The 17,599-nt window shown below is 41.3% G+C and overlaps 1 protein-coding gene and 1 pseudogene across 1 annotated transcript in view; one reads left to right on the top strand and one right to left on the bottom strand.

Moving 5' to 3' along the window:
- Window positions 1–17,599, top strand: part of LOC101442557 (saoe class I histocompatibility antigen, A alpha chain-like) — a 1,048,500-nt gene that overhangs the window by 463,737 nt on the left and 567,164 nt on the right. The window lies entirely within an intron of this gene.
- Window positions 2,065–4,758, bottom strand: LOC101435638 (general transcription factor II-I pseudogene; annotated as a pseudogene).

Genomic DNA, 17,599 nt, shown 5'->3' on the forward strand with positions numbered 1-17,599 from the left:
GTTCCTACTCTTTCCCAGTCTTCTAATTCTAAACTTCCGACAGCTGGGAAACATGAGCAATATTTTTCTATAATCTGTAAAGTTCTAAAATATGAGACTTGCTGGCCTCAGCTCCTCCTGCCATGAGGAGTTGTTTGAGGAGACAGACATAGGGGAGATAGTTTGTGGAACTGTGTTTGTTTCCCATCATAACCCTGCTAGAATTCCTGAGAGTGTCCTAAACCACTCGGAACTCTGTGCCATGACAACATCTTTAATTTCACTTGAAGCAATTCTTCTTCCCTTCATTCCCCACGTTGGGTGCCAGTTGCTGAGACCAGCTCAGCAACAGGTTTGCACAAAGGGAAGGTGACACAGAACTGAAGAAATAAAAGGACAGAGAGAAAGACACAAGAGAGGAAATAAAGATGGGACCAGGGGACTCACAGCTTCTAAAACTGAGAGCCTCAACACCAGTTTCCATGTTGTATTTATTTAGGAACTAACAGGCACCTGTTTGTTATTTACTATAACAAGGGACAAGTGTAACATTTACAATAATAAGGTACAGGTCATGCAAAGCTCAGATGCCTCCTCATGCAAACACTTTTTCATGCTGCCCAGATGGTGTTCCGTCTAGTCAAGGCCCAGTGTTCCTAAGCCCCCACTTTTTGTCTGCATTATCAAAACATTTCAACATCAAACCATGTTCCTTTCTGTTTTCCCACAACAAAGGGGGGCATTTTCAAGACACTGGGATTGTTCTGCCTGATACTGCAATGACAGATACAAATCATCATACATTTTGTCAAAATCTATAAAATTGTGCTGGGGAAAGTGTAAAGTATAATGTAAATTATAAAGCATGGCTAGAAGCAATGTTTTAGTATGTGTTCATCAAATGTAACAAATGTACCACACTAATGAAAGATGTTGTTAATATGGGAAAGTGTGGGAGAGGGTGGGGTATATAGGAATCCCAGATATTTATATATTAGTGTGTGACAGGTATGGATGGATTTTATTTACTACCCTATATCTACAATTTAATTTGAGGTTAAATATAAGCAACACATAAAAAGGCCTATTTCTGCTACTATGTAATGTAATTCTCCATTATGGCTATTGTGGTAAGCTAATGAAAGCTCTATGCCATCACATACTCTAGGCTTTTCATATAACCGGTATTTTACAATTCTTGTTGTTTGTGAAATCTCTACACATGTAAGATTCTCCTACAACTGGCAAAGATCTCAAAGGTTGCATAATTAGCCTATTGAACCCTTTCTCCCTACCCTGGAGCCTCAATGGTTCAAGGAGTATTATAAAGTAATGCAACCCCCCTGAACCTGATCCAAGTTGATACAGTATTTCCAAGAATTCCATGCCACAATAGGTTACATGATATGAGGCTGTAGTTTCATTTAGCTTGCCCAATTCTCATACCTGGTCTTAAACTTCTGGTACACCATGCATTTTATTTGGACAAAATAAAAGTGGAAGAGGTTCTCTGTAATTCACCTGGAGTCCACACACTGAGATACTGACCTCTTACTGACTGTTTTTTTTTTTTTTAATTATGACTAAAAACATAGCCATGATAGATAAGCTTAGGAAATGGTTTAGTCAAATATACAGATACTAATTGTTCATACAGTCATTAAGAAGAGCTGTGAACAAAGAATCATTTAAATGATTTTTCAAATAGGAAGCCCAGAGAACTGAACTATCACAGGTGTTTTCTTCACTGTAGAAGCTGAGATGTTCCAGTAGGAGATGTCTTGACTTGATTGGAAAGTAAACACCATAGCTGAAGGCTCTGCCGTGTATGTAAAAAATCCAATGAGATTCATTCCTATCATTTTTGCTGTCATTTTCCAGCACTGTTGTAAAATACTTTAATATATTCCAAAGTAAACCAGTCATGCCAAACATACAATCACTCTGCTCTTTAATCCAATTCACAGAACTGCTGAAAAAGTGGAAGTTTCTAAAAGTAGGGGAAAAAAAGGTTTGTATAGAAGGTATTTCTGTTATGCAAGTACACAGGTTGGGGCAGTAACAGGTCTGAAAAGCTCCTCTCAATCACCAATACTTCAAGCCCAGCAGGGCTACAGGGTACCATGTTGGGGCAGGTTCTTGCTTGGTCTGAGAGCTTCCACCAGCCTCCATCATTTCTTGTTGCTGGGACCTCCAGCTGGCTTGACTCCACTGGTTCCTGCACCACTGCTGGGCCTACTGGCTCCCTCAGGCCTCCAGCTGGTGATTAACCCCAAGGCCTGGAAAGGGTCTAATGTCTGTGAATTGATTAACCTGCAGAATCTGAGATCCTTCTCATGGAGCTGACTCCAGGTACCTGGGGGCTTCAAATGACACTCCTGGGGCATGCCATGGACCACCACACAGCCAGGGTTAACTTTGAATCTCCATGGGGAAGTTCCTCAGGAAACCCATACCAATTGCTTTCTGAACTTTCAACTATGAGGTCATTCTCTTGTTCCCTCGGCTGCCTAGGTTTTTCATCTTTTGACAGATCCCATCGTTATCCTCTGGAATTGTCACCTGAAGGATGTTAAGATCTTCAACTTCTGACACAGTAGCATTAACATTGGGTGAAGGATTTATTTTTCTGGGGGGGACTCTTAGAGGAGGTGCTCTTCTTAACAGCTGCCTTGAACATTTCAGGCTTTTTAATGATGAATGTAATCTTGGCTTTGTTTGTGAGTGTGTTCTCCAGCTTCAGAATTTCAAAAGTAGATGGTGACACACATTTCACACTGCAGCACGCCCGTGGCCATGTCTCAGACCATGTAATTTTATCATTTACTTGTTTCTCTTTTTTAAGATTTATTTTTTATTTATTTCTCTCCCTTCCCTCACCAGTTGTCTGCTCTCTGTGTCCATTCACTGTGTGTTCTTCTGTAACTGCTTCTATCCTTATCAGTGGCACTGGGAATTTGTGTTTCTTTTAGTTGTGTCATCTTGCTGTGTCAGCTCTCTGTGTGTGCAGTGCCATTCCTGGACAAGCTGCACTTTCTTTTGCACTGGGCAGCTCTTCTTATGGGATGCTCTACTTGTGCATTGGTCTCCCCTACACGGGGGACACCCCTGTATGGCACAGCACTCCTTGTGTGCCTCAGCACTGTGCATGGGCCAGCCCCACACAGGACAAGGAGACCCAGGGTTTGAATCATGGACCTCCCATGTGGTAAGCAGACACCTTATCCAATAGGCCAAGGCTGCTTCCTACTTGTTCCTTAATAAACTCTTTGCTCCCTTGCCTAAAAAAAAAAGGAAAAAGAAAAAATAGTCACATCCTCAGGTAAACTTCCCCCATAAAACCTTCTGGAGAGATTTGAATAATGCAAATGGCACTTTCACCTCACTGTATTTTTCATTGAAAAGACTTTCAACTTTCTGTTTTAGGTCCGTGATTTTGGCATTCCGGGCCTCAGAGACAAACTCCCCTCCTGGAGGCTTGAGGGACACATTAGAACCGTTAGTCCCGGTGGGGGTCTATGCCTTTGAGGACTGATATTATTAAGCCCTTCCAAGAGACCTCAATTTCAGTAATCTTTGAATTGCTCCCAGGGCTTCATGGTCTTTTCAGGGACTATAATGCTAGCCATTCCAGGAGGCAAATAGGACACAACTAGATCAAGTGTTTTAACAGCAAACTTGATTTTATTACTCCCACACACAATTCTTTCAAGTCGTGGAATTCCAAACTAGGTAGGGCTTCAAAGGGGAATTCCTTCTGGCATGGCTTCTGCACAAAGGAACTCAGGATTTGATTCAAACACAAGGCATGGTGCTTTTACTGTCTCTGTTAGTCCAAGAGCTTGAGCAGATTTCAAAATAAAAATCTCTTCCACTTGTTTGCATAGCTTGGTAATTCTTACACTCCAATCTTCTTTAACCAGGGAATTTGTTCTTGGCTGAGAAACTGCAGTTGTACTAAGTCAGAAGTTCTCATCTTTTAATGACAAATTTAATTTGATTGCCTAATTGAATTATTTTTTTTTCACTTTCTAAAAGGAATGCTTTTGATAGACTTTCCACATAGAAATCATTAGGATGTACCTCTGATTTCTGGTAAGGGACAGCCTTAGCTTCAGCTAACCATGTCTTCAAAAAAATTTTTTTTTAATTTTTTGCAGAAAAGGTGATGTACCATCTTTCTTAGTTTGGTGATCCTGGCATACCTTCTTCCTTTACTCCTGAAGGTATTTTACCAAGTGGCAAATCTTCACTTGTTGAATTCAGAAATTCATGCTTCTTAATATCAAATGAATACTTTCCTTTACAATAATATCCTCTCAAGGCAAGGAATTCTCCAAGTAGATGGCTGTCTAAAAGGAATTCCTCCAGAAAGTCCTTCCACATATGGGTCTTCAAAGTGTGACTGGAAAAGGAGATGTGGGATCGTCACAGGACCTTTGGCTTTAATGGCTTGAGCATATTTTCTTTCAAACAATGCTTCAGCTTGCTTATGTAGGTCATTAATTTGAGAATTTTGTTTCTCAAAGTTGAACGCCCTCACTTTCTGTTTTCCAGCATTGGCAGGTTCAGTAAATGGGGACTGTGGTGGCTCACTGGTCTTTGTCTCCTGGTAGGTGGAGAATGATCACCATCTTCAATAGTCATGTCAACTGTAGGGTCCCCACTTGTTTCTGAAGGGGTATACTGGGTAGAACCTTTGGCTGCTGCTTCCATTTCTGTTCCATCATTGCCTCCACACTCATCCCATTTATCTGTTGTACATTTCATTTTGTGCATCTCTGCAGACTTTTTTCTCCTTCAACAGGTATTTTACAGAAACTTTCTGAAAATCCACCCTGGTACTGACAGAAGCATGTCCTCCCTCAGTCACAACAACAAACATGTCTGTGTCATGCTCTGCAAGGCTGGCCACATGGACTCCAGAGCAGACATGAGGAAGGCACCACATCCCACTCTCCCCAAACGCCTCATCATCAACGGGCAGGGGAGAGCTTGCTGCTTGGGCCAAGATCCCTGAGAGCAGCCATCTCCAGGCAGCACTAGGGCTGGGGGTTAGGCACTGAGGGAGATGAAGAGAAGTGAGGGGGAGTGGGCAGGAGGAGAGAGGGCAGGCCCACGCACCTGGGCCATCTCCTGTCATTGCCACATGGCCACAGCATGGCCCCTCAGTGCCTTGACCTAGTCACAGGGATGGAGGCAACAGCCAGGCAGAGGAACCAATAGTCCCTGCTGAAGAGCACCTGTGGGGCAGGGGGGGAGGGTGAGCAGCAACCCCTTTTCTCTGATCTCCCCTCCCCCATATTTTTAAAAAAATTTTCTTTTTTTTAAAGATAGATAGATCACACAAAACCCCCATATTTCTAATGTAACATTTATGTAATCTAAAGCTTCCTTTTTTAAAAAAGTTGCTTCTGAGTTTTCTCTTCCATGGCATCCATCTTTCTCTCCCTGACCAGGGCATCCTGTTTCATGGCTGAACATCCAGCAGTCTACGTTCCTTTCTTGGCTCTTCTTTTTCAAATTTGTTGTAGCTATTTGTACACCTTTGTGCTTCCATGTAAACTGTAGAATTAGTTTGTCAAATTCTTTTTTTAAAAAATCCTGTAGCAGATAACCAAAATTATATTGACACTGATTCAAATTTTATTGGATTTGGAGAAAATTAATATTATTATTTTATCCAGTTAAGCATATTGTCTCTCTCCATGTATTAGATCTAGTTTTATATCTTTTAGTAGGATTTTGAAATATTCTCTATAGAAAAAGTTGGTAATATGTAGCAACACACATACTGCTCAGTAGTTCTCCCACTAGAGAAATACTCATGCATGTGTACAAGGAGATAAGTTCAAAATTGTTCAGTTTTACAGCACAGTTTAAATTATGGAATGGATGATAAATTACAGTGTATTCCTATAATATGCCAACATACAGCAGTTTAAATGAATGAACCACACCTACATGTCTCTGCACGGATACATTTCAAAAACATATCATTGAACAATGAAAAAAGCAAGTTAGGTGTATGGGTAGCTCTTACTGTAAAAGTTTGAGAACATGCAGAACAATGCTACATATTATTAATGGGAAAATATTTAGGTGGTAATAGCATAAAAACAAGTATAGCAGTTACCTTGGGTGGGGAAGGAGAGAAGTGGGATTGGAAAGACATAATGCAATGCTTTATCTCTGAGGAAAAAAAGACTAAATCCCATTTGCCAAAAGATACAGATTGGATGTGCTTGGGTGTTGGGTACACAGTTATTCATTAGGTCCCTTAGAGCACTTAATGTAGGTCTGAAATATTTTATAAGGAAAAAAAAACGAAGTGAGTTCTTCATAAGGTTTGTGCATTTTTCATAGGCTATGATATCTGTATGGTTATTATTACTATTTCTTTTTTCATAATTAGTTTTTCTAAGTCTATCTTGTTTACAGCAATTTTGTCACACTCTTATTAATTCTAATAATGTATGGATACTGTAGGGATGGAAATTATTTAATTTGTTTATTGTTGTGGTTTTAGTATTTGCTTTTACATTTTTCACTTTGATTACCTTTTCAAATTGCCATATCTTTTAAAAAATTTTTTTGAGTTAAAAATGTGTGTGTGTGTATATATATTTTTTCCTTAAATCATTTTAATTTTACCAAGTGAAACCAAGACATGCAGTTTTTGAGGCAACTAAGAAAGCTGCAATTTTTAAAATATAGCATTTTGGGGTAGTGAACACACATGAAATTACTTACTATATTCCAGACTACTGAAAGAAAACCACCTTAAGAATTTTGTTGAAAGTTTTATCATCTGAAAAACAAGAGGGAAGGCAAATTGATCGGCAATAAGTTTTTTTTAAAAAGGAAGAAAATGAGAGTAACTTTGTCTTAGAGTAAAAATGTCTAACGTGCCAGAAGGTGAAAGAAGATGGTAAAAGCTAAAGTTGAGGGTGTATAGTAAGTTGTAGTAGGCTTGAGAAGAAATGAACTCTATTTGTCTTGGTTTATAATACCTGGAAATAATAAGCTTGAAAAGAAACAATGAAATGTGTTGAAAATTTCACAATATTAAATCAATTTTGGTGGATTTATTGATTAGATGGAAAAAAAGACTGATGAATCTTACTGTAAATTTTCACATGGATGATTATAGAAAGTGAAATTAGAATTTAATTTTTCTGTTAAACATAACAGCGAGGCCATCCCCCCATCCTGCCCTCAGCACTGCTGGTCTCAAGCCTCCTGGAGGAGAATTCCTGGGGCTCGTGATTCTTTGCTGGAGGCAGGGATCACCAGGCTGGGAAACATGGCAAAACCCTTTGCTTTACAGGATGGCCTTTCAGGGTCTGCAGCCCCAGAGGGGCACGAAGGGTGTGAAAGTGTGCCCGCAGGGAGGGGGATGGCCTGGGACTGGTGCCTTGACCTGGAGGCCAGCATGTCAGTGATCTCTGAAAATATTTCACTGTTCCTTTGACCCAGAAAACCCCACAAAATCATGCAAATCAAGAGGTTCAAATCTTCATGTCACTTTAAGAACACCTGAGAAACTGCTCAGGCCATCAAGGGTGTGCATATTGGAAAAGCCACCAAGTATCTGAAAGATGTCACCTCACAGAAGCAGGTGCACCATTCCAGGAGGTGTGCCAGGCCAAACAGTGGGCTGGACACAGGGTCGGTGCTGAACGTTTGCTGCACATGCTTCAAAATGCAGAGAGTAATGCTGAACTTAAGGGTTTGGATGTAGATTCTCTGGTCACTGAGCCCTTCCAGATAAACAAAGCCCCCAAGATGTGCCAGCTGTTACAGAGCTCATGGTTGAATTAACCCCCACATGAGCTGCCCCCACAGCATGGAGACAATCCTTACTGGAAAAGAACAAATTGTTCTTAACCAGAAGAGGAGGTTGCACAGAAGAAAAAGATATCCCAGAAAAAACTGAAGAAAGAGAAACTTATGGCTCAGGAATAACTTCAGCTTACAATAAATGTAAATAAAGTTAAAAAAAAAAAGACAGCGAGCTCATAGTCTTTATTTTTTTTATTATTCATTTTTTTAAAATATTACATTCAAAAAATATGAAGTCCCATTCAACCCCACTGCCCCCACCCCACCACTCCCCCCACAGCAACACTCTCTCCCATCATCATGACACATCCATTGCATTTGGTAAGTACCTCTCTGGGCATCGCTGCACCTCGTGGTCAATGGTCCACATCATAGCCCATACTCTCCCACGTTAGCTCATAGTCTTTAAAAGGCCTAGACAATAAAGCCCTAAGTCCTGGCATGTTTATAATGATGTTGATTCAAGTGAATGCTGACTATTATAGGAAATACATTCAGCCAATGGAAATGAAAATTGGAAAAGACTGTAATTAGATCACTGCAAATGATTTCTCTGTATAAATGAATTACACAATTTAAAAAAATTACTGAGAGCAAACAGAATTCATAACTTCCAAACTAGGAAACAAGAAACAATGGAATAAAGAAAACTCACTCAATTCAACAAAGATATGAAAAAATGTTTGAAAGAAGCTGAAAAAAATGATAGAGAATTCACAAAATAATATGATAGAAATTGACATACATAGCCCTAATAAATGTAAATAGAAAAAAATCATTTGCCAAAAGACAAGCTCCTAGATTAGATTTTTAAATGCAACTATGCTATTTACAAAAGAACTCAAATGATGATACTGGAAGATTTAAAATGAGAGAAGCAGATGTGGTTCAAGCAGTTGGGCTCCCACCTACCATATAGGAGGCCCAGGGTTAGATTCTAGGAGCCTCCTGGTGAAGGTGAGCTGGCACACACAGGCATGCTGGCCCATGTAGAGAGCTGATGCAGAAAGACAACACAACAAAAAGAGACATGGAGGACAGACAATGAGAGACACAGCAGGCCAGGGAGATGAGATGGTGCAAGAGATTGAGCACATTTCTCCCACTCCAGAAGGTCCCAGGATCTGTTTCCCATGCCGCCAAAAGAGAAGAATGCAGAGAGAGTAGACAGTGAGTGGGGGCAGGGAAAGGAGTAAATATTTTAAAAAATAAAATAAAGATTTAAAATGATACTCCAGGCAATGACAACCAAAGGAAAGTTGAGGTAACTGTATCAATATTAAAGAGGGTCATTATATACTGGTAAATGAACAATTTATCTGGAAAGTGTAATAATCCTAAGCATCTAAAAATTGCAGAATTACACAGAGACTTTGATAAGGCAACATAGTAGCAGATTTTAAACACATCTCTCTCAGTTGTTGATATTTAAAGACAAAAAAATAAGGATACAGACTATTTGAACTACAAAATAAGACTCTTCTGTGGGAATGTGCAGAAGCATGGGAAAAATACAATTAATGTCACCTATGGACTTCAGTTAACAGCAATATTGTAATATCCTTGCATCAATGCCAAAGATGTACTGTGTTGATAATAGGAAGGTATAGAATACATATGTCCAATGTACTCTGTGGGTCATACTTAGTGGAATAATGTAATGATATTATCTCATAATCTCTAACAAATGTTCTATGATGGTGTAATGTGTTGGTGAAGGGTGTCATATGTGAATTCTACACAAGTGCATGTTTTGTAACTTCACAACTTCTGTAATAAAAAATATTTTTTGATCAGGATTCTTCTAACAAAGATATAGCAAATCTGAATAACAAAATAAGATTCTTCTACAGGGCACACACAGAATCCTGACCTTAGTGAAAATATACACTTTTTGAGCACTCAGGAAACAGGAAAAAAATGACCAAGATCTGGGTGCAAAAGCAAAACAATGTAACTATCAAAGCAAAAAATTCTATTTATAGAAAAAATTTTTTTAAAGATTTATTTATTTATTTATTTCTCTCCCCTTTTCCCCCCACCCCGGTTGTCTGTTCTCTGTATCTATTCGCTGCATCTTCTTTGCGTGCTTCTGTTGTCGTCAGCGGCACAGGAATCTGTTTCTTTTTCTTGCATCATCTTGTTGTGTCAGTTGTCCGTGTGTGCAGTGTCATTCCTGGGCAGGCTGCACTTTCTTTCGCACTGGGCAGCTCTCCTCACGGGCGCACTCCTTGCACGCGGGGCTCCCCTACGTGGGGGAAACCCCTGTGTGGCAGGGCACTCCTTGCGCGCATCAGCACTGCACATGGGCCAGCTCCACATGGGTCAGGGAGGCCCGGGGTTTGAACCGTGGACCTCCCATGTGGTAGACGGACGCCCTAACCACTGGGCCAAGTCCACTGCCCTCTATTTATAGAAAATTATCTTCCTTTTCTTCTTCCATGTGTTAAGTGTTGCACCTTCTCAACCTGCTTTTTTCCCCGCTGCTAACCCATAGATACCCGTGTGGTCAGGAATGTTGGCTCTTCTAGGAATTGAAGGAAAAGGACTATGAGAAAGTTAGGCAGTGATGCCCTCTGCTCAGCTTGTCCTGCAGAGGAGTCCACCCAAGAGCCAAGACCATCATGTTCCATGGTCAGATCTGTGTGATGACTTAAAAGCACACTGTTCTTTCTCTTGTCACAAAACTGTTCTTGCAAATATTATTTGTAGCAAAAGATTCTTTCAAGAACCTTGAAGTCCAGATATTGTCACTATGCTCTGTAGGACACAGTAAAAAAAATCTGGTAAAAAACCTTGAATGGACATCTGTTTGTACAGGGTGTAAATACTTGTAAGATTTCTTTATCAGTCAGAAGAGCTTTGAAAGCTACCTCCAACACTCCATCCAAAAGGGCATAATGAAAGGTCCTTTTCTTCAGTGTGTCTGAGTGATTATCATTCAGTCAATCACATAGACACTGATCTCTGACAATGTAATATTAAAAGTAAAATAAACAAAGGCACTTAAACAATGGGTACATTTACAAAGCTTAAAAGCATACTTCTAGTTATTCATGAGTTAAAGATGAAGTCATAAGGAAAATTTTTAAATTCTGGAATTTAAAGACAATGAAGAATCAAGTGTCTGGTGCAGCTGAAACACTTGTACCAGTTCTCAAATGCTGCACAATAACACACCCCCACCCTAGCAGATCAAGAAAACAAGCATTTGCTCTTACAGTTTCTGAGTCAGGGTCATGTGGCTTGGCTGGGGGTCCTGGCACAGGTCTCCAGGACATCCCCTTCCAAGCTCACTCCCATGGCTGGGGCACATTCCAGTTCTCCAGCTGCTGGGCTGAAGCCTCAGTGCCCCTCCACACCAACCTCTCCAAAGGTTCTGAGGGTCCTCAGACTGACAGCTGACCCCAGAGCAAGGGGGGAGAGAGGGAGGAGTTGAGGGTGGAAAGGAGGTCCAGGGCCTTTTACGACAGGCACACCCCTCTCTCCCCCCTTATTCCTTTAGGTGCCAGCGAGTTACTAAGGTCAGTCCATACTCAAGGGGTGGGATTAAGCTCCTCCTCTTGACAGGAAGAGGATCAAAGAATTTGCCACTACAGCATTATATGAAAGAAATTTATCAATGTAAATGTATATATTGGGGAAATTACTGAAATGAATTATCTAAATCAATAAGATTTAGAAAATCAAGTTAGTTAAATAAATATGAGCAACAATAAATGAAGTGGAAAGCAAAGAAATAAAAACATTCAGCAACACTGAAAGCTTGTTCTTTGAAAAGAATACCAAAATAGCAAGCCTGTGGGAAACGTGGCCAAGAAAAACAAAAATAACAAATAAAAAAGGTTAGAAATGAAAAAGAACACAAAAGTACACTGCAAAGAACCTTATGTCAATGTCTTTTATGTTGATAATGGACACTTTTCTATAAAATAAAGGTTACCAAAACTGGCTCATGATGACATAGAAAATCTGGCTAGATCTATATTCAATTTTTAAATCAAATTATAAATTAATATTATAATCCCTCTTCCCCACAAGTATAAGTACCTGGTCCACTTGAATTTTACAGGCATATTCTATCGAACCTTCAAAAACCTCAGATAACCCTCAAAACAAAGTTCTACAGAAAACAGAGAGAATGCTTCTCAAGCCATTTTAGGGTTCACCATCTGCTAAAAATTCATAATAAAACACATGTCTGCAATGTCTGTTGTGTAAGATGCCCCTGTGGGTGTGCAATGCACAAACAAGGAACACAGCATTCAGGAGGGTTTTTGCAGAAATGAGAGCCTTTTGCTGGTGGCTCCAGGTCTCCAGCTTCAAGAACAAGGACCGACAGGAGAGACACCTGGTGTTCCAGCTCTGGTGTCCCTGTTTGGGCACTTCCTGGGCCTGGGCTCACTCTCCTAGGAAGCCAGACCCCATCTGACCTCCACCGGCTTCAGTGGACGTGCTCTCAGCTGATGCCTAACCTGCTGGCCCAGTGGCCCAGCTGCTCAGCTGTGTACAGGGTGGACCTTTCTGGCTAAACCATGAGGGAAGAAAGTGTGGGAGGAATTCTCTGTGTTGTCAAGAGCTGGCCCTTAGGGGGTGCCCAGAGGACTTGGGGAGCACAGGGCTCAGCACCCAGGGGACTGAGGGAGGATGGGGCTCAGACCCAGGGGACTGAGGGAGCACAGGGCTCAGCACCCAGGGGACTGAGGGAGGATGGGGCTCAGCACCCAGAGGACTTAGGGAGCATGGAGCTCAGTGCTGAAGGGACTTAGGAGCACAGGACTCAGCACTGAGAGGACTTAGGGAGCACAGAGCTCAGCTCTGAGAAGATTTGGGGAGCATGGGCTCAGTGCTGAGAGGACCTGCTCCTGTTTACCCTTGCTGCCAGGCCCAGCTCCTGTCTAGGTTTGAGCCTCAGCACATCCAAATCCACACAGGCAGGTGGCACCAGCTGCACCTGACAACAGAGTCATTTAAGTGCTCTGAACCTCGGTTTGTCCACCCATGAAGTGACAGAGCATGATACTTACCTCCAAGAGTTTCTAAGATCATTGAATGAAAGAATGACATTGAAAGTACTAAGCAATACATGGGAGGAAGTTCACCTGGGTATACATATAAGGCATATAAATGTATTCAAATGTTCATGGGGCATCGTCACAGGGGGCGGAGATTCACACAGTAACCAAAAGAATATCAAATTCCTATCTGGGGGAGCTCTGCCACATTTGCTATTGGAACAAGAATACCCCAAGTACAGGACAATGACCTGTGAAGGAGGATGGTCCATTGCAGGACCCTTGATATTGATGACTATCAATATAATTGACTATCAATATAAGCCTTTGCTCTTGAAATTGAAACTTAACCTAGTGACATAGGGGGCCTAAGAGTTACCTACTGGAAGCCACCTTGTTGCTCAAATGTGGACTCTCTCTAAGCCAAACTCAGCATATAAAAGTCCGGCTGGGAGCATCAAAGTGTTCAAACACATGACTAAGAGGTATACAGGGTGTGAAAAGAGCATGCAGGTACAAAGCTCAAATGATAGGATAAAGTACTTCATCAGCAAATGACAATAAATACTGAGGAGAAACCCTGGAATTGCCTGGTCCACCTCCCTGCTTTTGCTATGGAGGAAATGAACACAGCCCAGGCTTCTGCCAGCTGGAGCAGTGTGTGTGGAGAGAGGACAGGGAGGGGCTGAGTGAGCCTGTGGGCTGGGCATCCCTCCACCACCTGGCCCTGCTGAGGTTGGGGCTTTAATTCCATTGCAATTGACAGGAAGAATAAGAGGTCTATGAGAGGCCCAGCTACAGCTCTCCTCCCACACGACACCTGCCACCCCAGTGTTGTAGAGAAGTCGGGTGTACATGGTACTGAAGGCCAGGACACAAGAACTCTGAGAAGGAAATTGATTTATTTCGACCAGCCGGACTCCGCGGACTCCTGTCCTAATAAAAACTGAGCTTCAAATAGAATTTTTCAATCCCTTTTATACAGAGGAAATAAGAGTAGGGAGACAAATGGTGTTTGTATGCAAAAAGACTTTTTGTTAGTTTCTTCAAGTGTTTTATCTGAGTATTAGATAGGTTATTTCCTCCAGGTAAGTTTGATTTAACACATATTCCCCACATTCCAAGCTAGCTTGAATTTAGCATATCCTCCACATTTTGTCTGGATGCAACCTTGAATACACATTCAGTTTTACATTCTTTCTGAGTATTTAAAGACTGTAGGGCCTATATTACCTATTTGGATTTCTAGAGACTAGGTACACTTGGAAACAATTTTGAATTTATGCACAGGCTATATAACCAGGAGCAACTGCACTTAGAGTCGTCCATACCCCAGGCTCCATGTCAAAGGACTTGTGAAACCTGCCACCGCAAGCCAGACACAAAAGGAAAAATACTGCATGGTCTCATTAATATGAACTAAATACAATTAGTAAACACATGGAATTAAAACCTAGAGTATAGGTTATAAGGACATAAGAGAAGGGTTGAGAAGAACTATGGATACTTAATGTATGTAGAAGTTTTAATTAACTTGATGGTAAATGTGTGGAGATGTATAGAGTTGATAGTAACATATTATAGTGAGTAACAACTGGTTTATAAAGGAAATTTGGCTGAAAAAGGTAGTCTGGGGTAGTAAATGTCAATAGAAAGAAAGCTAAAGAATAATCTACGGACTGAATAACACAGTGAACCTAGAAGCGGTTGAGAATTGTGGTTAAGGATACAAATGCAAGAGAGTCCTTCTGTGAGCTAGAGCAGATGTACATCACTATTGCAGGGTGATGGGAGTATGGAGAAACATGGGAAAACTACAACTGGTGTGACCTATAGACTGTGGTTTACAGTAATGCTATAATAATCTTGGATCAATGCCAAGCTGTACTGTGTTGATAACGAAGATGTATGGAAAAAGTGTGCCAAATGTATTCTATGGACCATGATTGGTGGTAATACTCTGAAGATATTATCTCATAATCTGTAACAAATGTTCCACCAGAGTGTGGAGTTGTATGGGAAATCTACACATCTGTATGATTGTTTTGCAAGTTCACAATATCTGTAACAAAAATATATTTTTTAAAAATAGTACGGGTATGGGTTGGGGAAAAATACACCAAATATAAGAAAAGGAATATTGTTAGTAGTAATATTTTGATGATGCTCTTGCATAGTTTATAGCAAATGTTTCACATCAATGCAAAGAGTTGGTGGAGGAGTGATGTATGAGACCCCTACATGATGTTATGTATGTTTCTTTTGTAAGTTCACAATCTTTACTATACACTTGTTGTTCCTTTGTGTTTATGTATGAATGATATACTTCAATAAAAATTTAAAAGGGAAGCGGACTTGGCCCAGTGGTTAGGACATCCGTCTACCACATGGGAGGTCCGCAGTTGAAACCCCGGGCCTCCTTGACCCATGTGGAGCTGGCCCAGGCACAGTGCTGATGAGCACAAGGAGTGCCCTGCCACGCAGGAGTGACCCCCGCAAAAGGAGTGTGACCTGTAAGGAGAACCACCCAGCATGAAAGAAAGTGCAGCCTGCCCAGGAATGGCGCCGCACACACGGAGAGCTGACACAGCAAGATGACACAACAACAACAACAAAAAAAGAAACACAGATTCCCGTGCTGCTGACAACAACAGAAGCAGACAAAAAGAACAACACACAGCAAATGGACAAAGAGAATAGACAACTGGGGTGGGGGCGGGGGGCGGGGAGGAACAGGAGAGAAATTTTAAAAATCTTAAATAAATAAATAAATAAATAAATAAAAATTTAAAAATAAAAATAAATGAATTTTTTAAAAACCTGCCACCCCAGCCTCCTCTGCACTTACAGATGTTCACATTCCAAGTTCCATGTCAAAGGATCTTTAAAACCTGCTAGGATACAAAGAAAAGAATTGTATGTAAATCAGAAGGTAATGAGATGCAACCCTCTCTTTGTGCTAAATTCTGCTTATGGTAGTCAAAAACATCTTGTTGAAGAAATGAAGTATGAAAACCAGCATCAACCAGTTAGCTGGACCTGCACAGTAGCAGCCCCTTGCTGTCCTCACTGCAACTTGTTTAAAAACATAGTAAAATTCCCACCCAGGCATGGAGGTGTCCGCCCCTTTCTTGATCATGCAATGTATGTGCAAGCATGATTTCCTGAACAAACTAATCATACAATTATATAACCAGCTATGTGTGCTCATCCATATGCATAAAAACTGATGCATAATCAAAGCAAATGCTAAATAGTAATTTGGGTATTTAAACAAGAGAGAAACTGCAGCACAGGAGGTCGGGTCTGAGTCACTTTGGACTGGTCTTGGCTCCTTACCTCTGCAGATATAATAACTGTGAGTTTGCCTAACTCTCGTGTTGAAGTTTTCTTCCTGCCATCTCTGGTTATCCATAAAGGCCCTGCCTTGAGGCCTAGCAAATTGGTGACCACAAAGGGACTAAATAAATAAATAAAAATAGTAACCAGAGAATGCTGCCAAGGTGAGCTGTGGAGATGGTTGTCTGCACCGAGGCATCCCTGACTCCAGCAGCTGCTCAGGATCTTCCTGAGGACTCAGGGGTTCCCCAGGGAAGAGCCCCTTTCCAGCTGCCAAAGGAGCCAAGGCTTATGAGGTTAGGATGGAGGACCGGGTTGTCTCCTTCCCCTGGTGGTTGAGTTCATTCCTTTATTCAGTATTCTTTTTATTTTAGCTAACTGCAAGTTAGCATTCGGTTCACCTTCACTATGATAGCAGAGGTTTGTTATAGTGGGAGAGGTGTTGGTGGGTTCGAGTCCCACTCCCTCACTCCCTTAAATGGGAAACCTGCTGTTTAGTTTTAGCTAACTGCAAGTTAGCATTTGGTTTACTTTCACTAAGGTAGCGAATGTTTGGTGGTAGTGGGAGAGGTTTCATGAGTTTGAGTCCCACTCCCTCATTCCCTTTAAGGAGAAGCCTGCTGCCTTTTGTGCCTTTACTGTTCTCTCTCTCTCTTTCTGCTGCCATGGGGAACGAGGCATCGGTACCTGAGTGCTCCCCACTAGGATACATCCTGAAAAATTGGTCTAAATTTGGGGGATCTGGGTTACAGAAAAATAAATTAATTGTTTTTTGTAATGAAGCTTGGCCTAGATATAGATTAGATGACAGAGAAATTTGGCCAGAAAATGGGTCTTTGGATTTTCATACTATACTGCAATTGGACTTGTTTTGTAAAAACCTAGAGAAATGGGCAGAAATCCCATATGTTCACATTTTCTTGGAGTTGTGGAAAGATAAGGAAACTAGAAAGATTTGTGGGTTAATGCTGTGTGGGCCCCCTTCAGCCCCAGTTACAAAAACAATCGAGGTCCTGGGATCCCCTCTCTTAGAACCCATTGATGAACTCCTCAACTTAAGTAACTCACCCCTCATTATTCTAGACCACCTCTGCCTCCTCCCCGACCAGGGCCACTGCTAAAACCCAAACTTCCCTTAGAGGTATCAGGCCCCCTTTCCCTCCCACAAGGGCCTTTCCTCCACTCTCCCTCCCAGACTCAGAGTGGAGCTCTTTTCAGCCAGGGTAACCCCCCCAACCCAAAGGAGACTGTAGGTCAGTTCCTGCTACAGCAAGTTCCAAATGAATTGATAATCAAGGATGACCCTGAGGGTTTCTTTTCATCCACACTCCTTTCACAACCTCTGTTTTCTTTAATTGGAAAAATAACACTCCAGCTTATCATGCAGATCCTGAGAAAATCACAAACCTGTTTGTTTCCAT

The sequence above is a fragment of the Dasypus novemcinctus genome, chromosome 22 (assembly GCF_030445035.2).
Source record: "Dasypus novemcinctus isolate mDasNov1 chromosome 22, mDasNov1.1.hap2, whole genome shotgun sequence".
Classification (NCBI taxonomy): domain Eukaryota; kingdom Metazoa; phylum Chordata; class Mammalia; order Cingulata; family Dasypodidae; genus Dasypus; species Dasypus novemcinctus.